The sequence below is a fragment of the Eublepharis macularius genome, chromosome 1 (assembly GCF_028583425.1).
Source record: "Eublepharis macularius isolate TG4126 chromosome 1, MPM_Emac_v1.0, whole genome shotgun sequence".
NCBI classification, from domain to species: domain Eukaryota; kingdom Metazoa; phylum Chordata; class Lepidosauria; order Squamata; family Eublepharidae; genus Eublepharis; species Eublepharis macularius.
Window position 1 is genome coordinate 104,403,348 of NC_072790.1, and position 22,486 is coordinate 104,425,833.

Here is a 22,486-nt window from a genome sequence, read left to right on the forward strand (position 1 = left end):
TTCACAAACATTATTTCCTCTCACAGAGGATTCTCTGGCTGACCCTCTCTGGCCTAAAGCCAGGCTCCAACTCTCTTTCGCTCTCTTGTTTACTCTCCAACTCCAACTGACAGCTTCCCCAACATTCCATCCCCAACTGCCATTTCAGGCTAGCTACATGGGGGGAGGGGGGGAGACATGTCAATCATATGCTCACTGACTGGAAATCTCAGCATCTGAAGCTGAGTCCGTCACAGTGGGTTTCCGGTATAAGGTGGTATTAATCTGTCAGTTATGTAATTGTACAGTGGTGTCCAGGAAGTGTAGCTGTTGTGTAGAGTGATCCAGGCTCAGGTTGATAGTAGGGTGAAAGTTGTTGAAGTCCTGATGAAGTCTCTCAAGGGCTTCCTTCCCATGGGTCCAAATGTTGAAGATGTCATCTAAGAGCCTTAACTATAGGAGTGGTTTCAGTGGATGGGAGCTGAGGCAGCATTGCTCTGTCTGCCTTGAATATGTTAGCATATTGTGGTGTCATGTGAGTGCCCATAGCTGTGCCGTTAACCTGTGTGGGTCTGGCTGGGCAAAAAGATAGTCCACATGAGAGGACAGATTCCTCTGCTTGGCTTAGTTTGTAGCTGGAGAGGTTGATAATGTTGCTAGGTGGATCTAAAGTGGTCTTGTTCCCTGTTATGTGCAGGAGTTTTGAGAGCTTCTCCTCCTCCCCCCTCCTCGTCATTCAGTAAGTAGTGTGAAATATATGGTTTCTCTGGTTTTGTTAAAAATCTGCCAGCTCCTGGTTTGTGTGGAAGGAATTTTTACCAAACTAAAAAGGGTAGGTGTTTTCAGCTAAATCTAAACTAGCAAAGGAAGAAAATAGTGGTCATATTTGAGGAGCCAAAAACCCGGTCGCAAAACTAGAAATGTACACCAAAGCAAACTTTTTAAAATTTCTACAACACAGCCTTAGTTCATTTGATTTTTCTGAAGTTTAGTCAGACTGCAGCCTTATTAAATAATAACATTCGATTTATATACTGTTCTTCAGGACAACTTAATGCCCACTCAGTGGTTTACGAAGTGTGTTGTTGTTATCCTCATGAAAATCACCCTGTGAGGTGAGTGGGGCTGAGAGAGCTCTGAGAAAGCTGTGGCTGACCCCAAGGCTACCCAGCTGGCTTCAAGTGGAGGAGTGGGGAATCAGATTAGATTATTTTCAGATTAGAGTGCTACTGATCTTAACCATTACACCAAACTAGATAAATTAAGGAACTCGCTAGCTTAAAAACAGTCTTGTTCTTGTTTCATACTTCATTGTTAATGTAACAATTGGGCTTCTGTGAGTTGTATTGTAATAGGATATAGAACCTTTCATCTGATCAGTCTCCAAATTGAATCTGAACCAGGAGAGATGTGACCAACTGTAATTAGTGTACATAGCAGTTTATTGAGCAGAATGCAATGACTTGATGGTCTCATCCCAATCATTAGGGAACAGGTCTCGGTGAAGTTTCACTCTGAGAACATGAAAGAACAGCTGTATATATTAGAATGGGTGGTTTCTGCAGCAATCAAAGGGTATGGAGGGTCTGAGCCTGGGGGACATCTCCATGGATGACTGTGTAAGATGTTTTGGCAGTGGTGGTGAAAACAGGGCAAGGGGGTGATCTATAGCTAGTCCCTTTGCTTTACAACCAGAATGCAGCAATTTCTAGATTTCAGTACGAGAGAGCATGTTACACATGGCTAGAACAAACCTCTCTTATCTGAACAGGAGAGAAATGCTGTGGTGGATAAGCATACACATCCTTGGCCGATTCCAGACGACTAACCTTAAATCGCTCCATGCCGCCCTCTTCCGGATCACGACGGGGAAAATGCGAAATATCGCATTTCCTCGCGCGAGTTTTGCGCGTCGTCGCGCAAAACTCGCGCGAGGAAACGCGATATTTCGCATTTTCCCCGTCGCGATCCGGAAGAGGGCGGCATGGAGCGATTTAAGGTTAGTCGTCTGGAATCGGCCCTTGTCTTAGGAAGGGCGAGTTACCTTAGGATTTCATGTAAAACACACATACAATCAAGATTTATTTGTTACATCATTTGAAGGTACTGTTTATTCCCAGCATCCACACTACAACATACTTTTACTAAAAAAAATGATTCTTGACCCAGCTAGCAGAGTCATATTACAATTTGTAGAGCTGTCACAGATAAACAGCACCTGCTCAGTAGCCCAAGCATACCTTTGGCAGCACCATTATCACTGATTATTAGAAAACATCTTAATCCAAAGCACCTGTTCTATGTCAGGACCGCCTAACACCAGCACTTCTCATGTGGAAAGGGAACTCACAGGAAGAAGCTGAGTAACTTCAAGCCATCAGTGGGACCAATCCACATTCTCTGCTTTCTGCCTCCCAGAGCAAGTCCCCAGCCTTTAGCTGTTAAACCCTCCTGAATGACAAAAGGAGTGCCTTTAGCTCTAAGAAACATGTCCTCAGTGGCTGTTGCCAGGAAGTCACGACAGTATTCAAGCCATGATTTCTGTCAGGTAAAGACGGGGGAACAGGAAGGGGCCCTCTCCAGGGCTATTTTGGCCTTAGAGCCAGGCCCGCCAACAACCAACAGGCTACTTTGCTACCACATAATTTGCATGACTCACTCAAGTCCAGCTGCTTCCTACTGTTCAACAACAGCCACCTCCTGAAAGCCAGTGTATTGGTTAGAGTTTCAGCTTAGGATCTGGAAGATGCAGGTTTGAATCCTCACTCTGCTACAGAAGTTCACTGTGTCATATTGAGCCAGTCATACACTCTCAGCCTAACCTACCTTGTAGCCCTGTTGGGAGGATAAAGTGGAAGAGAGGAGAATGATGTAAGCCGCTTTAGGTTCCCATTGTAGAGAAAAGTGGGATACAACTGAAGTAAATAAATAATAAGAGCTGAAGATGGGCAGATAAGTTGGTGAGTCAGGAGAGAAAGAAGCAGGGAAAGGTGAGATTATCGAGGAGGCAGGAGGAGGGAAAGAGTAAATAGTGTAAGGATGGGGATACAGGAGAAGTGTGGTTCCCCCTGCCACACACACACGATATCCAGCAGAGCCTGCCCCCATCATGAAGATATGCTAGAGAGAGAGTAAACAAACAAACATGGGCTTACCCATGAAAGTGACTTGCAAAACATTACAGTAGGAATATGAGAGTTGTATGAATCAACCTCTGCCCTGCAACAGGATACAATCAACTATTTGCCAAGGCAGAACTTGCATTCATTTAAATGCAGCTTGTGAAGGAGCTCTATTTTTACTACACTGAAATGAGAATGGTCTATAGCAGCAGGGGTTGGCAGATTGTGCCTGGACTTTGTTGAATAACTTTTCCAGCACTGCAATTATACACAGCCATTTTCTTCATTTCCTGCCATAATCCATGCAAGGAGATTATAGAAATATAAATGAGAACAACATTTTGGCTGTGCATCTGAAAACTAGTTAATACAACTGTTGAAACACAATATGAATTATTAGGATTACACAACTTCAAAGTAATTTAAAAATCTCAAAAAAATTAGGAGAGGCACTTAGCCAGCTCATTGTTCACAAAGAGAGCCCAGAACATTTTGGAGTCTCAAGAAGAAACTTCAAAATGTCCTTTAATGTTACCAACATGGGCTGTCACAGAACAATCTCTCCAGAACACATTTAACTAGTTTTTGGTAAATGCTTACCTCCAAGGTCTCCAGTCTTTGGACAATCACCTGGGACAATCAACCTACTCTTATAATGATTTGTTTTAGTCTGTCATCATGTCATCCTACTAAAAATGTGTCATAATGGAGAGAAGAGATAAAATTGTTTTTAACTATGCCAGGACAAGTGGGGAAAACAGATTCCCCTCTGACAAACTAGCCTTAGTAATGTAAGGGAGAATGCTCAGGTGTCCTCATGTTATCTCTTATTTTATAGTCTGAAAACTAACAGTCAGCATTATTCTTCCACTCATGTTATGACTATCAAGGTTGTATTTCACTGTTATGATTACCAACATTGTATTTTCTTACAACAAAACTTTCTGTGCAAGATGAATACATATTGTACTGTATTTCAGTGCGACGGCTTTCCTGCATAATATGCAATTGTAAGATACACATTAGTGATTGCTGAGTGCCCTTCTGATTACTGCAAATTGCCTCTTCTTTCTATCATTGACAGGCAGTTTCCCAAACTGACATGCATGAAGATAGTTTCAGGTAGAGTTGTGTTGGTCTGCGATAGAACAGCAGGATTGAGTCCTGTGGCACCTTAAGAGACCAACAAGATGTTTAGAAGATAGCTGAAGAAGTGAGCTTGGATTCTCAAAAACTTGTACACTAAAAATCTTCTTGGTCTCTAATGTGCTGCTGGACTCAAATCCCAGTTGACCTGGTATCCATTTAGAACTATTGCTCTCAACACACAAGAAAAATATTAGAGGAGCAAATGCAGTATTTAATCATGTATTTATTTAATTTTATTTGTAGTCCGCTCTCCCCGTATGTGGACTCAGAGCAGATTCACAACATACACACACACACACACACACACACACACACACACACACACACACACACAATAAAACAAGTAAACAATTGAACAATTAAAATAGTTAAATTTAAAAGTCATAAATATCAGTAAAACAAACGAAGGTTTTAAGTCATGAAAGAAAACACAATTTTTAAAACAAACCAGTATTGCCATAAGTATGAACCACTATGAGAAAAGCACATAGTGGCAAACAGGCTCATGTTGTACATGAGTAAGAATTAGAAATCTTGCAATCACAGAGGAAAAAGGAAGGAGGCTCACATCTCTGGTCCCCCTCAGATAAAGAAAAGCATTTATGGTGATGGTACATAGTCTGAACTGATGGGCAGGCAGCCTCATCCTAAGACCTGGATGCTGGCACACAGCAGATGCTTCAGTTGCTAGGAAGTTTCCTATGCTTACGCCATAGAGGGGAACCGTGCAGACAACTCTGCACAACAATTCTGATAGAATCTCCGAGACTTCTCTTAAGAGAGTTCTAGTTCTAATAAGAGTTCTAGTCTTGGGGTGAGCAGGGAGGGAGGACTTATGAGCGCCAGCTGTTTGCAAAACTAGGGGGATGCAGCAACAAGGGACCACGTAACTGCATGTTCATAAAAAATATGTAACTGTCAACCTGCCAACAGCTTGTTGAAAGAAGGAAAATGGGAACCATGGGAACAGGTCTCACTAAGAGCCAAACTACATGAGACTAATTACACGTGTATGACATGTGAACGCACTTACACGTGTTTCCCTGTTGCTTTCCTGTTCACTTGATCCCGTGCTTGGACTGGCATGTGTTTCTTCCCCATTCCTCCCAGATGAGAGATGGTATCCCATGATGCACTTCATGCATGCTTAAACCTTCCTCTGCAGCTTTTCTGAGGGAGAATTGTTTACTCAATTGTACATATCAGGGGGGAAAACCACCAGGTTTCCTGGGGGGGGGGGCTAAAAATGGGGGTTCCATACCTCTGCTGAGATCTTGCAGCTCGATCCTGCCTGGAAGGTGGGCATCTATGCAAAGGGGGGTGGGCAATCCTCACTTCGGGAGCTGCAGCAGTGTGTTTCTTGCTGGCAGCCAGAATCAACTCTTTCCTGCCTGTTTGTCACCAGCCACCTCCGATCTCCATTATTACCTATGGGGAAAACTATGAGGGCTATCCAGGGGGATGGGGGTGGCATTTTGCAAAATAAATCTACAAAATTTTTAGAGGACCTCTAGGGACACCCCAAGTTTCAGGGAGATTAGACCTTGAGGAGTTCATTTTAAATCCCCCCCAAGTAGGTGCCCCTAGACACCCCATTCGTTCCTATTGTGAGGGAAATTTTGACAACTGGGGAAACCCATAGATTATGCCTTTCCTGGGGTCCAATCTCCCTGAAACTTGGGGGATCTTTAGAGGACAGTGAGGATTAGGTCTCCTGCAAATTTGGAGGATTTTGCTTGCAAAATGCCACCCCAGCCCCCTAGATAGCTCCCCTAGTTTTCCCCATAGAGAATAATGGAGATTGGAGGTGGCTGGGGGCACCTTCTTTCAGGGCCCATAAAGGACCCCCCCCCAGTCAAATCTTCATGAAACTTTAGAGAACAGCTAGAAGTAGTTGGTTGTTGTGGGTTTTCCGGGCTGTATTGCCGTGGTCTTGGCACTGTAGTTCCTGACGTTTCTCCAGAAGTAGATCTCCGTAAACACTCTAAAGAGGGCTCCTCTGGGAATTCCTAAGCTCACAAGTATAAAGGGAAAAAACTCAACCAGAGGTATCAAGAATTATTCACAAAATTTCATGCAATATACTTGTTAATTTTTATATATTATACCGGTATGTATGTGTGTGCGCATATCTATATATCTCTATATATCTGTGTGTGTGTGTATACACACATATACATATATATATATGTGTGTGTGTGTGTGTGTGTGTATACACACAGATGCAGAGGAGTTAGCCGTGTTAGTCTGTGGTAGCAAAATCAAAAAGAGTCCAGTAGCACCTTTAAGACTAACCAATTTTATTGTAGCATAAGCTTTCGAGAATCAAGTTCTCTTCGTCAGATGCCTGATACAGAAACTGGTCAAATATAGAAGAGGAGGGAGAAGGAGGGGAGGGGAGAGAAGAGGCAATTAGGGCGTGAGAGGGAGGGTGCAACCAAAACATTCCTTTGCTAGTAAATGTAAACATCTCCTTTTGGTGTTGGGGTCAGTTGGCGTTTGCCCTGTTAGTTTGTAGCAGCAAAACCAATTCCAATGCAGTATAAGCCTTCGATAACCACAGCTCTCCCCGTCAGATGCATCTGACAAAGATAACTGTGGTCCCCAAAAGCCCACGCCAGGTGTCACTGGGCTCCCCCAGACCCAGCCTCTGTAAAGGATATGTGTGCGCGCGCGCACACACACGCATGCACACACACACACACACACAAATATACATATGTATGTATATATGTATATTTTAAGGTACAAAGTGCTAGAAGTGCTCTATAAATATAATAAATACAATAATTACAGTAATAGTAGATACATTATTGTTCAATGTCCTTCTTATCAATCACTCAATTATAATACCATGGTATCATAACCCATAATCCAACTGGTGAAGAAAACTGTTAGGAGAATCCACAAGGTAAGTAATGCAATTCCTAAGGAGTTTTTCACTGTTTCTTCTTTTTTCTAGGTGATGTTTTCTTGAAGATTGTTATTAGTCCGATACAGAATCACTTTTCAGAAAGGTCTTCTTCTCAGGATGTTGCTGGAACAAGCATAACAGGCTTTGCAACCATATTTGTTCCCGTTTCGTCATGTACTCTATCAAAGGCTCATTATAACATCCACTATAATAAAAATATGTATTACAACATATTTTTTACTCAAAATTAGTCCATAAATAATCCAAAATTATAAAATCGGTACTTACAATTCTAAAGCACACATATCACCAAGTTGGTCCCATTCTAACGGACTGTCGTTACAAGGGGGCGTATTTCACAGAACTAAATAGACACAGCTTCACAATCATACATAAATTAAAAGGACAATGTCCATTTATATAAAACAAGAGAAGTCAATTCCATTATTTAGGCCATGCGGAGTCAAGGTATTCAGTCTATACATTCATTCAGACTCAACCTGTAATAATTTCTGTTGGATATTTGTACTGGAGTGGTTTGATAACACATAATACTGAAAATTTAAAATCTGTTACCTGAATGACTCTGCATAAAATGTGAGACTAATGGTGCATCAGTAGTTTTATTCCGAATTACAGTTTAGCCAAATCTTATCTAATAATCCTGAAGCCGTTTAAATACCTGAAGCCGAAGTGGCAAGTCACTTTGGGATTCAGGTTTTCCTGATGTTTTTTCCTGCTTGAGTAAACCCGAAGCAAGAAACCTGAATCTTTTTTTGGTGCACACCCCTAGTTCCTATATGGTAAGAGTCTTTGCTATAGAATGTTAAGCATTACTTTGCTTGCGTGGGAAATAAATGTGATAGTCTAATAGTTGCTGCACTCTTTAGCATCCCTTTTTTGAAACTGGAATATAGACTGAGTGTTTCCAGTCTGTGGGCCATTGTTTTGTTTTCCATATTTGCTGACAGATTCTTGTTAAGATTTTGGACTCCATTTCTGTTGCTTGAAATAGTTCTATTCATATTCCATCTACTCCAGGTGCTTTGTTTCTCCTAATTGCTTTGTGTGTGTGTGTTATGTGCCGTCAAGTCATCTCTGACCTATGGCGACCCTATGAATGAAAGGCCTCCAAAACATTCTATCTTTAACAGACTTGCTCAGATCCTGCAAACTGGAGGACGTGGTTTCTTTTATTGAGTCAAGCCTTCTCGTTTTATGTCTTCCTCTTTTCCTGCTGCTTTCCACTTTTCCTAGCATTATTGACTTTTCCAGAGAAACTTGTCTTCTCATGATGTGACCAAAGTACGATAGCTTTAGCTTCTAAGGAGAATCCAGGCTTGATTTGATCTAGTGCCTACTTATTTGTCTTTTTGGCCGTCCATGGTATCCGCAAAACTCTCCTCCAGCACCACATTTCAAATTAATCAATTTTCTTCCTGCTTTGAGTGCCGCTTTTATTTTGCTTTTTAAGATTTCTGATTGTTCATGAAAAATTCTTCTTTGAAGGTATGTCACCCTTCTACCTCTTCTGTAAAGTTCTTTGGTGTATTGTTTCCATCTTTTCGTCAGTTACAACAGGTTATTAAACCACTTGCCTTTGTAGAGCACAAAATGAGGTCACAATGAAGCAGGCAGGATTATCACATCCCTATTTTGATGTCACTCTCTGAGTCAAGCTCAGTTAACAGCATATATTTCAAAAGAAGTACCCCGAGCTTCTTCACAAAACAAAAATGGCAGCTATCTAACAGAAAAAATCTTGGGGACGGTGGGTGGGAGGGTAATATCTATAAGCTGTTCTCTAACGGTCACAATGTCTTAATATTAGATGTTTCATAAACAAGTTAGAACATTCCATTAGGACATTTTGTACCTAGATCCTATTCATGCTTACTCAGAAGTTGAATGAGACTTATCTTATGTGGGTTTGCATAGAACTACAGCCTATTTGACTATAACATGCAACAGAAATTTTATGATTACTAAAAATTTGGTGTATAGTATATCTTTCAATATGTATTACATCGAATACTAATTTTTCCAGGACATTTCAGAACTGAGAAATTGTGTTATGATCTTCCCACATAACAATTCTCTGCATATTGCTTCAGATATGTTTTTTTTCTTATATGGAAAGTATTCCAATAAGGATCACGTACACAGTAAATTCAAATTTTCCCAGCATGAATATTCATAATGAAAGATACGTTGTGTGCCTAAAATCCTTCCACACACAAATGGGAATTTCCCCCATTTTTTAATTTTTACTTCTGAAGACTGTCATGCTGCATCAATTCCCACTCCAGTTCTATCAGAAGCCATATTTTGAGGACATGAGAAATAACTGGGGGATAGGATGGATGGCTCAGCCCAAGATGTGAATGCTTTTAGATAAAATCTGTAGAATTTGCTAAAACCCTGCAACAGAAATTTGCTGCCCCCTTCTGACAAAAATTAAACATTTTTAGCATACTCGTTTTCTGGAACTGACACATGACATGCAAGATTGTCTAAATGGATTCCACCAGCTTTAAAACTTTTTACAAATGCTTATTCTTCATGAGACACTTTTAGCAATTCCATGCAGTGGAAAAGCAGCACATAAATAACAAAATAGATTGACATGTAGATGTTCCTGCTCATGCTCCAAACAGCTGTCGCAAGAGCTTTATATTTACTGTTTGCACCACATAGGCAGACATATCGGGGGGGTTGTGTGCAGCCTCTCTCAGCCCACCTCCACATGAGGTTAATTTTTTCTCAACATGTTTTGTCTAGAATATAGAAAGCCGTATCAAAATCATGCTTTACTTTAAGCCCTGTAAGGCAGTTGTCAAGTATGCATGCGGGAGACAGTTTTAAAAACACAGATTTTCAGTTGTTTGGTCATTGCCCAGCTCAACACTGCCCTCCCCAATAAGACTTGCTGTTGCACATAACACAGTAAGTCTCGATTTTAAAGCTTTCACAGCACTGGAAACCAGCTAAAATAAAAGGATCTTACAGCACTTTCAAGGTTTGGCTGTGTGGTCTTCACAGCTGCCAGCAGCCATGAATAATGTCTTTCAACATATTTTTATCAATCAGATGTGGTTCATCTAGAGTATAGTGCAGAAGCAGCTCTCAGTTTATCTTAAGGAATAATGACAGTGGCAAGTGAACAGTTTCCTAGAATGACACAGTCTAAATAGAAACTTGTACTTCAGCAGGGAAGGCTGATGAAATAGTATTTTAAAAGAGATCAAGCATGGTCAGATGATCTCAACAGCCCCTTGGGGGTATATGAACTTGCCTTACAGACCAGCTTTTATTCAAATGCTATCACGGCTATCATAAATAGTTGCCTAATTCTGTCCTAAAAATGGATGAATTCATTATATAAGAATAACACTAACCAGATTCCCCCCTCACAAAAACAGCTGTCTTATATTTGTATTCATGAAGGATCTACAAACGGCAATGATAACTATCTCCTGCCGGCCCCTATGAATTTAAACTGCTAACAGTTCTTATCTATCTACATCATAGAAGAATGTATGTTGGGGAGGAGAGGATAAACAGGTTTGCACTTACCTATGTTGTTCATTGAGTGGTCTTCTGTGCAGGCACACAGCTGCAAACCAGTCACAGAAGTTCCGTCCGACAAGATTTTCTGAAGCTTTCTTAAGTGCGCAGAGCACTCCTCCCTCCCCTTGGCTCAAGCTGGTCTTTCCCGTCCAAACCGGAAAAGGACATGGAACTTTCAACTTCTCATAGGTAAGACTAATTGCAGAGACAATTCATCTGGAAATCGTCTGAGACAAGACTGCATGCCCCTTGTTGGCACCTACAAAGCATACAAGGAGGTTTTTTCTCCTTGCAAAACTCTTTAACCCTGTCCAAATAAAATAAAAGAGATCTCCTAACATCCAGCCTGTGCAGGATGCATACTTGAGGAGATGGGGCACTGGGAAAGAAAAAAACAGTGTTTCTTACCTGTAACTGTTGTTCATCTAGGTCTTCCGTGCAGGCACACATGGGACTGCGCACGCGCAGGCCTGCCGACTTCGGAGATTTTTACAGCTCGAAAACACTAGGGGGCGCCCTCGCCTCTCAATGTGCATGCACGGCCGTCTTCCCGCCGAAAATGGCTCCTAAGAGGCGGGGCGCCCCTGACGTACCCTCAGTCCTCTTTTGCCGCCGCACTACAAGGTAAGTAGCAAGAGAATTAGCGGGGAAGGAGGGAAGGGTATGTGTGCCTGCACGGAAGACCTAGATGAACAACAGTTACAGGTAAGAAACACTGTTTTTCATCTATGGTCTTCCTGTGCAGTCCCACATGGGAGATTACAAAGCTTAAATACCTGGGTGGTAGGCACTGTAGCATCATTGCAGGAAGATTGATTGTAGGACTGCTGTACCCACTATCGTTTCCTTCCTGTCCAGGACATCCAGCGCGTAATGCCTGACAAATGTGTCCACCGAAGCCCAAGTTGCAGCCTTGCAGATGTCTTGCAGAGGGACACCTCTCAGGAGCGCTGCCGAAGATGCTTGAGACCTGGTGGAGTGAGCATGTACCTCCAAGGGACAAGGTAAGTTAGCACATTTATAACTTAACAGAATTGCCTGAACTACCCAGTGAGCCAAAGTCTGAGGATTATCTCTCATCCCTTTCCTTGGACCCGCAAAACAAATGAAAAGGTGGGAATCTTTTCTAAAGGGCTTCACCCTATCCAAGTAAAAAAGGAGAACCCAACGAACATCTAGTGCGTGAAAGGACCTCTCTGCCTCTGAACAGTGATCTTTAAAAAATACAGGTAGGGAAATCTCTTGAGACAGGTGGAACTTGGACACCACCTTGGGTAATAATTCCACTTTTGTTCTAAGCACCACCTTTTCTGGATGGATACTCAAATAAGGAGCCTCACAGGAAAGGGCTGCCAACTCACTCACCCTTCTGGCTGACGTGACAGCAACTAAAAACACCACTTTAAAGGTAAGTAAATTCAGTGGATAAGTGGCCAGCGGCTCAAAGGGCTTGGAAATAAGCTTAGTCAACACCAAGGGCAGAGACCAATGAGACACTAACACCCGTACTGGGGGAAATAAATTGTTGAGGCCCTTCAAAAACAGTTTTGACGTGTAATGGGAAAACACTGTTCTACGATCAACTGGGGGGTGAAACGCAGACAGCAGCCATATAAACCTTAACAGATGAGTTGGACAGACCAGACTGCTTAAGCCCCCACAAAAATTCTAGGACATTGGAGAGGGAGGAGGCCAATGGATCGACCCCCCCCCCCGGCCCCTACACCATTCAGTAAACTTGTTCCACTTCAAAGAGTATGACTGTCGAGTAGACAAGCGACGGGCATTTTGAAGCACATGCATTACTCCTTCAGAGAAACCCCGTCCTGAAGTATCACCCACGCCGTCAGTTTGAGTGTATGCACTCTGTGATGAAGCACCCCCCGGAAAGACAGTAAATCTGGTTGGTTCGGGAAACGGTGCATCCGGCTGTGGAGTCTCGGAAGTGCATGAAACCACAGCTGCCTCGGCCAGTAAGGGGTTACTAGAATGGCCGATGTTCTGTCCATCTGAATCTTGGAGAGTACCCTGGCTAGCAGGGGAAACGGAGGGAAAATGTAATGAAGGCGACCGGACCAGTTTAACTGAAACGTGTCCCCAAGAGACTCGAGGCCGACGCCTCCTCTGGAACAATAACGGGGAGTCCTTGCAGTTCTCCTCTGATGTGAACAGGTCTAAGTCTGGGAATCCCCATTCTGAAAAGACAGGACATAAATACGTGTCGTGAAGGGACCACTCATGGTTGTCCCCCTGAAGTCTACTAAGATGGTCAGCTGTGACATTATCAATGCCCGGTATATGAACTCCCAAACCGAATGGTCAATAGCCCAATTCCAAATTTTTACTGATTACTCACATAACACCTGAGACGTACCCCCCTGTTTATTCAGATAAAACATTGTGGTAGTGTTATCAGTTAGGATTTGAACTGTCTTATTCTGAACCATATCAGAAAACGAAACCAGGGCATAATAAACAGCTCTCAATTCGAGAAGATTGATGTGCTCTTCACACTCAGATTCCTCCCACATGCCATGAGCATAGGATCCCTGACAATGAGCACCCCACCCTAGTGTAGATGTGTCTGTTGTAACCGAGATCTCCGGCTGTTTGTAGCCAAAGTCGATCCCTCCAAATAGGTTGGAATCCTGCAACCACCAGTCCAGAGAAAAAAGGACCCTCCGGGGAATACTAAGTCTCCAGTTCTGGGAATCCTTCTCAGGGAAAAAAGCCTTGGAAAACCAAAGCTGTAAAGACCGCATATGAAGTCTTGCTAAAGAGATTACAGCCGTAGTACCAGCCATGTATCCCAAAAACACCTGAATAAGCCTAGCTGGTTGGAATCTGCACTTCTTAAACTTCTTAATAAGTGCCTTAATCTTAAGTGCCCTACCATTGGGTAAAAAACCAGCATCCCGTATCCCATCAATAATGGCCCCAATAAACTGGGTAACCCTAGAGGGGTGGAGTTTCAATTTCTTTTGGTTAACAAATAACCCCAATTTTAAACAGGTAGACAGAGTAATAGAAATTTGATTGCTCACATCCTCCTCCGACTGGCCAACAATCAGCCAGTCATCAAGGTAAGGAAAAATACAGCAACCCTGTGTTCTAAGAAATGCAATAACCACAGCCATGCATTTGGTAAATACCCTAGGGGCTGTGGACAGCCCAAAAGGGAGGATGCGGTATTGGAAAATACAGGTGCCATAAGTAAACCGAAGACATTTTCTATGCTCCGGAAAGATGGATATATGGAAATATGCGCCCTTGAGGTATAGAACCCCAAACCAACTACCAGTGGGTAGTAAAGCTAAGACCATTTGTAACGTGGTCATCTTGAATTTCCGGACCCTTATGGATTTATTTAATTCCGGCAGGTCCAAGATAGGGCGAAGACCCCCATCCTTCTTTTCTACCACGAAAAGATTTGAGTAAAACCCATGGGGAGAGGAAGTATCCATCACCTCCTCAATAGCCCCCTTCTTGAGAAGAGCTGAGAGTTCAGACACTACTCCACTTTGAGGTTTCTGTGAAGAAAAAATTGGGAGCCGGAGACCAGGCCACTGAAAAAACTCAACTTTATATCCAACTTTTACTAACTGTAAAACCCAAACATCTGAAGTAACACGGCACCACTCAGAGAAAAATGCAGACAGCCTGTCCCCAATCAAAGGATCAAGACCCTGTAATTGTCAGAACTGTTTCTGAGAATGCGCCGGATCTTTAGGTTGATGATGATTATTTCCCTGTCTGTTCTTATTGCCCTGCCTCCTCTTCGAAAAGGTAGACTGTGGGCTCTGATACCGGCCCTGTGGTTGGTACTAACTGTAAAACCCAAACTAACTGTAAAACCCAAACATCTGAAGTAACACGGCACCACTCAGAGAAAAATGCGGACAGCCTGTCCCCAAACAAGGGGTCAGGACCCTGTAATTGTCAGAACTGTTTCTGAGAATGCGCCGGATCTTTAGGTTGATGATGATTATTTCCCTGTCTGTCCTTATTGCCCTGCCTCCTCTTCGAAAAGGTAGACTGTGGGCTCTGATACCGGCCCTGTGGTTGGTAGCCATACCCATAATAGGGGTGGAAACGGTGCTGCTGGCCTCTAGCATACGACCTATATTGAGGTTTAGGTAGTTGATGTTGATGCAGAACACCGTAAGATCATGCCGTAAGTCTGTCTTTGCGTTTCTTGGATAGGTAATCATCCGTTCTATCCGAGAAAAGAGTCTGTCCCTCAAATGGGAGGTCTTCGACCTTGCTTCTAGTCTCCGCTGGTAAGGAAGTGGTTCTTAACCAAGCAAATCTACGTAAGACTAAGGCTGATAGAAGAGCTCTGGCTGAAGTATCCGCCATGTTTCTGCTCACATTAATTTGGTGGCGCAATAGACAAACCGCCTCCTCTTGTATGACTCTAAGAAAAACTTTGTGGTCATCAGGTAGCTGAGGTACAAATGTTGCTACTTTCGTCCAGAGTAACAATTGGTAGGTAGACATCATCACGGCAAAATTAGCGATTTTAATGCCAAATGCTGCCGAAGCATAAATCTTTCTTCCTAAGGAGTTGATCTTCCTACTCTCCTTATCCGACGGAACCGATAAGGAACCTTGCTTCGGTCTCGCTTGCATGTCTTCAGTTACAAGTGAAGACGGAGGTGGGTGGAGAGATAGGAATGGACATTGGTCATCCTTCACTCTATACAAATTTTCCACTTTTTTATTAGTGGCAGGAGTCGATGCTGGCTTTAAATTCAGGCCTGACAAGAGGTCCACGAAACCCTTGATCATCGGGAAGGCCACGGTCGGAGTCGAACCCGAGTAGATGTGCTTCAGTATTTTATCTGTCGAGCGTGGTTCTGTAGACGCCACTTCGATTTCGAGCGCCTTCGCCATGCGTTGAAGGAGTTCGTTATACGCACGGAAATCGTCTGTCGGGGAAGCCTTCTCCGATGGACCGATCACTCTGTCACGTGAATCTGAAGGAGGAGAGTCATAGGACCTTTTATACCGAGTATAAGCTTCATACTCGGTATCTGACAGTCCAGGGGTCCTTTTGGAACCCACCGAGGAACTGGCGTGCACGGAAGGTGACCTTGATCGTCTCCTGGTTCCATGGTCCGATCCATAGGAACCCTCTCTGTAGTAATGGTGTGGCGGGCTCACCGCAGAATGCCTTCGTCTAGAGTAAGGGCTATACACCTTCGTACGACGTGAGACCTCCGTTAGCTCCGTATGACCCCTCGCAGTGCGAGAAGAATGCAAAGACCAGGAGTCACGAGAGGGCGAGTGCAGTATCCCCGATGGTGTTGGGGGTTTCTCGAGCAGGATGACATCCGGCTCACGAGACCTGTCAGACCTTGGAGTTCCCTGAGGGGAGACTCTGTCTGTGGAACCATGGCGTCTCTTCTCTGGCAGCTCGGATCCAGGTGGAGCCTGTTGGTCCGTAGTTTGTTGAGGAATAATGACGCTCTCAAGAATTTGCTTGTCAGATTTAGAAGACTGACGCTTCTTTTCCTTTTTCTTTTCCAGATTCAGAGCAGATGGTTCCGAGGAACCCGTCGGAACCGAGGCCTTCCGCGAAGAGCTACTGCTATGATCTGACTTAGACCCACTTTGGGGAGTTCTCGGCTCCGAAAGACTAGGTGTCATGGAGCTATCCCTCCGAGATCGCTCACCCGACATCGACTGTGGTGGTTCCAAGGCTGGTCTCGACTCCGAGATCGGATCCGACAAGGTAGGAGCGGTCGGTTCCAAAGAACCCCGAACCGGTGTTGTCAGGCTCAGTGGTCGCGAGCTAGTGCGGGCGGGTGACTGGAGGGAACGAGGTGATTTTTCAGAGGACCTTGACGTCGGAGTGGTAGCCGTCCCTTGCGCGGGGGATTTTCCCATTAGAGGAGGGTCAGAAACCGCCATGGTGCACCGTCACAAATAGGCTTGAAGCCTACCCGCCCGCTCTGCCCTGGCCTTCGGAGTGAAGGTGCGGCAGTACTTACAGGCCTGTGTGTTGTGGGTTTCCCCTAAACAATACAGGCAAGTGGAGTGGCCATTGGATTTCATCATTTTTCGATCACAAGAAGTATACCGTTTAAATAATGCTTTCTCTGACATTCTCACAGATCACGATGAACGCTTTCTCGAAGAAGTAGAGTGAGCACGAACCTCTCAAGTCAGCGGTAAAAGAGGAACTGAGGGTACGTTGGGGGCACCCCGCCTCTTAGGAGCCGTTTTCGGCGGGAAGACAGCCGTGCATGCGCATTGAGAGGCGAGGGCGCCCCCTAGTGTTTTCAAGCTGTAAAAATCTCCGAACTCAGCAGGCCTGCGCGTGCGTACTCCCATGTGGGACTGCACAGGAAGACCGTAGATGAACTGGCAGTATTATATCTTGAGAAAGGTGAAACAGTGAAATCACTTTGGAAAGGAATGTTACACTGGGTCTGAGAAGCACCTTGTCCCAATGCAGCTTCACAAAAGGTGAATCACAAATCAACGCCTGTAACTGACCCACCCATCTGGCAGATGAAAGAAAGGAAAGAAAGGTCACAGGTTTGCATAAGTTAAAGCAGTTTATAAATCAAAGACGTCAGTACCAAAGACAAACTCCATTGTGGTACAGGAGGAGCAGTGGATAGGAATAAATTAAACAACCCCTTGAGAAACTTTGACAAAAGAATGGAAAATACAGAAAAACCTTCAACAGTGTCACGGTATATGGAGACAGCCACTAAGTTCACCTTGAGAGAGATAACTGATAACCCCAAATCCTTGAGGAGAAGCAAATAGTCAAAAATAGTATGCAAATCATAAGAGAAACTGCTGTAGTACACTGGTTAAGTGGTTCAGCTGCAAATCAGCACTCTACTGGTTCAAATCCCACTACTGCCATGAGCTTAGTAGGTGGGCCTTGGGTAAGCCACTCTTCTTAGCCCCAGCTCCCCAGCAGTATTATGGGGATAACACCACTAACTTGTTCACTGCTCTGGGTGGGGCACTAATCTGTCTAGAAGAGTGGTATATAAGTGCAGTTATTATTATTGTTATTATGGGTTATTCTCTAAGGAGTTATTATCCAAGTAGTCAGGCGTAGGGAGGCTATGAGTGGGCTATGTGAATGAGATCTTCTGTTTCTGGGAGAAGGACATGAACCCCCTTGGATATTTGCCACAGGATGGGGAACCATATCCTCCTTGGGCTGAAAAGGGCAATTAGAATACAAGAAGAATGGCCCACTTTTAGCTTGGCAATAACCTTGGTCAACATGGGAAGAGGGGAAAAGCATAAAATAGGGTCCCCTGCCAGGTTATTTTGAAGGAACAGGGGTCTGTTGCTAACAGAGAACAGAAAAACTGGCATTTGCAATTGTGGCAGGAAGCAAACAAGTCCACTACTGGACGCCCTCGTAAATGGAAAATAGGAAGCAAATAATGGTCTTCCAGGGCTCATTTGTGGTTGGAGATATGTATTCCTGCTGAGAGCGTCCGCAGCTGTGTTGGATTTGCCTGCAACATGAATGGCAATCAGGGAGATGTGATCTATTGCCCATTGCCATATTCGAACTGCTTCATTGTTGAGAGGTAAGGATCAAGCTCTGCCTTGTTTGTGGATATAAAATTTCGTTGAATTATTGTCTGTAGCCACCAGCACTGTCTTTCCTTCCAGAAGAACTGCAAAATAAATCAATGCAAACCTCAGTACCCTTAATTCTAAGAGATTTATGTGAAGCTTTCTTTCTGCATAAGACCACAAACCACTGGTATGTAGCCCGACAGTGGGCTCCCCATCCATACAAGGAAGCATCTGTTAAAAGCTGAATGTTGTGGGATAAGGGCCTCAGAGGGGTTCCTGTAAATAGGTTTAAGTCTTCCAACCATTGGGATAATGAGGTAAGTATAGGTCTGGGAATAAACAGTTGTTTCAAGGAGAGTCAAATTGGAATTTGAATGCACGTATAAACCAATTTTGAAGGGAACTATAGCCTTACAAAGGGCACTACTGCCGTAGTAGAGGCCATTAGACCAAGGAGCTTTTGGATACTATGGGCTGCTTGTGATCTGCACAGAGTATATTGTGATATTAAAGATTGTGTAGCTCGAGCTCTTTGGACAGTAAAGAAAGCCCTGCCCTGTGTGGTATTTAAAATAATACCAATAGACTGAATTGATTGAACTGGTACCAGCTGAGACTTTTTCTAGTTAACCAACAGATCCATGTCAGAAAGGGTGGCTAAAAAAACTGTATTTAATTGGGAACACAATGACTCTTTAGAAGAGGCTGTGAGCAGCCAGTCATCTAAATAAAGGAAAATGTTACAGCTGTTCAAGGAGAAATGTTCCATCACTACTGAAATGCACTTAAAAAATACCCTGGGTGCTGTGGCACACCCGAAGGGTAAAACTGTATACTGGAAATGAAGGTCTGCAAATTGGAACCTGAAGAATTTTCTACAATCAGCAAGAATGGAAGTGTGGAAGTAAGTACCTCTCAAATCCAGAAGAGTGAACCATGCATTTATTTGTAACAAGGAAATAACATTAACACATGAAACTTAGAAACCTTTAAAAACTTGTTCAGGTGCCTAAGGTCTAAGATAGGCCTTTTCCCACCATCTTTCTTATCTATAAGAAAAGAACTAGAGTAAAACCCAGGGCTTTTTTTCAGGGGGAACGCGGGGGAATGGAGTTCCAGCACCTCTTGAAAATAGTATGATTTCAAATAATCCCATATGTTTCTTCCTCATTTCCCTCTTGAGAGTTCTGCCACGTCTTTTCCCAGAAAAAAACCCCTGATAAAACCTTTAGCCTATTTCTTGTAAAGAAACAGGCTGAATCTTCTAAAGGAGCTGAGAAACATCTTTCTCAAGAACAAGCAAGTAAGGAACTGAATGAACAGCAGGAAACAATCCCAAACAGGAGGATAGAAACTCTTAACTAGTACCCATTTTCTATAATAGAAAGGACCTAAGAGTCCCATGTAATTTTACTCCATGCTGGAAGATAAAGAGCCAGCCTGTTGCAAAAAGAAGTGGTACCATCTAGTCATTGCAGAATCTTCCTCATCTGTGGTTGGTTATTTGGTTGCTGTGCAGCCTGCTTGTTTCTCTTTCTTCCACCTGACTGTGCAGCATGCTGGTGGTGAGCAGAGAAAGGAGGCCTGGAATTCGGAGGTTGAGAATTATATCTATAAGACCTCTAGTATTGAAAGGAGTGGGGGGCAGGGGAGTTAGATAGACTGATTTTGCTGATATCTTATTTTGTCTCATCCTTTCCAAGGACCCATCAGTTTTGGAGCTAAACAATTTCCTTCCTTCAAAGGGGAGGTCTTCCAGCTTGGCCCTTGACTTGTGTGGGAGGGCTAAAGAGCTTGACCAAGAGTGCTTCTGAGCACAATGCCATAGATCAACTGATACAGTCCACAAAATATCTTGCTACATTGAGTTGCTGCTTCGCTAATTTGACCCCTTCAGAATGAATAATCTTCATCAAAGCTTTTTTATCCTCTGGCAATGAGTCCACATGTTGCTGCATGTTCCCAGAGGAACATTTGGTATTGGTAATGGCTCAATATAGCCATATAATTAGCTATTTTAAAGGCAATTGAACCTGAGGAATATATTTTTCTTCTCAAGATGTCTAGTTTTCAGCCTTCCTTATCCAGTGGTGCAGTATGATTACCAGCTCTGAACGTAGAGAATTTGCAGGAAGGTGGGTGGGTAAAAAGAAAATCACATCCATCTCCCCTGACATAGTACATGTTTTCTATTTTATACACAGATGATGCTGGTTGCAACCAGATGTCAGATGCTATGTCTGACAGTCCCTGTAGAACAGGGAAGGCTACAGGTCCTGAGTCAGTATTATACAGAACCTTCAAAATATGATCCGACAGCTCAGGATCAGAACAGATAACCTTCAATTCCAACGATTTTGCTGGTCTGATGAGTTGCTCAGAATATAATTTAAGGTCATCCAATGGAGAGAGAGGCCAATGATCCCCTATGGTTTAATAGGGGGGTGGATTTGATGCTATATCGGAACTATCTTCAGATCTGCTAGGAGCTTGATCTTCGTTTCGGTCGGAGTCATGGCTGTGCTCACAGAGATCAAAAAAAGAGAAGCACCCCTCGGGTAAAGACAAGGCAAAGAGTGGAGAACCACCAACCGAGAGGAAAACACAATAAATGTAGAAAAATATTTTTATATAATATTATATCTATTAAAGTGCAATAAGTGATAAAGTGCTTACAGGTATTGTAGATACAACAAATATAATGAATAAATACATTCAATAAATTACAGTCAAAATCCAAATCACAAAGCCAAAAAGTGTCAAGATGGCCGAAAAGTCCCAAGTAACTCATATACTCATGTTGTTTTTTCTGCTTTTATTTTTGCACTTTAATAGAATATTATATAAAAATATTTTTCAACTTTTATTGTTTTTTTTCCTCTCGGTTGGTTGGTCTTTATTTTTGCCTTGTGCTCAGAGAGAGGCATTAGAATCGGTAAGGAGCTAGAGGTTGGAACAATAGGAGCAGATGCCTGTTTCAGATCCATGAACTGTGTATAGTTCCACAATACACATTGTGGATAGTACATTGGTAAAGGTGCCTGAAGATATGGGAACCATTGTTGAGGTCCCCATGGAAAAGGGCTGGTTAGGAGCTTTTTCCTGGCCCCTCTGTCCCTCGGTAGTTTTGTTCTGTTCCCTATGAGCCCACAATGGTGGAGGGGAGTCAGGAGGGACAGAAATTATATCATCCTCTGAAGAAGGCTCCTATTCTGCTATCTTTCCTGCAGAAGACGGAGCATGCGGAAGAGTGGAAAGAGCCAAGCTAGCTGCTCTGCTGCCGTCCCCTGTCATTCTCACGGAAAACCATAGAGATTCCTCAGTTTCATCTGATATTAATAATAACCAGAGTGCAGGCATGGAATCAGAAATGCCATTGGTTCCAATAGTCACCTTATAGTTCTTCTTATCATTATTATGCATACAGCTATGTGAGCTCACCGGTGATATACCCTGCACCTCCACAACGAAGATCTTTATATATCTCCACAATCTGAATCCAGACAAAGTCCTCAACAGTTCCGACCACCAATCTGGAGGATGGTGTGTCCCTAGACCCTCCAGTGAATCTTTCTACACAGTCTGATGATGACTCAGATATTAGTTCTGATTTTGCATTGGAACTATCATCATGATTCCTCATGAAGAATACTGCCATTTCTCTGCAGCATAGCCTTTCATATAGGTAATTATGAGGTCATTTCAGCCCACTACCAACTTTTTCCTGTGGGAAAATATAGGTCCCTAGCTAAATCTGATTCCAGATGACAAGCAGAAGCTGGCTAAGATCCTCCAAGGAGAGGCTCTAAGACTCTCTAAACAACAAATTAACATCGTTAGACATATTGGAGACTTCTTATCCAGAGCTATAACCTGAACCATAGTTATTTGTAGACTCAAATGGCTCAGAACCACAGCACTAGCCCCTCCCCATTTGAGGAGGGTAAAAGACCTTCCTTTTGAAGGTTCTGACTTGTTTTTGTCTACTACAGATGAGGTGTTGAAAAAGATCAAGGATGATAAGGTGACAGCGAGATCACTGGTTATCATACCATTTTACCCCAACTCATTCAGACACAGATACCTTCCTCAGCCATATCCTTTTTATAACATGTACCATTGGTTCAATTCCCAGCCAATGCATTTATTGTCCAGAGGCTCTCAATAGGCCCTCTCCTCTATCTCC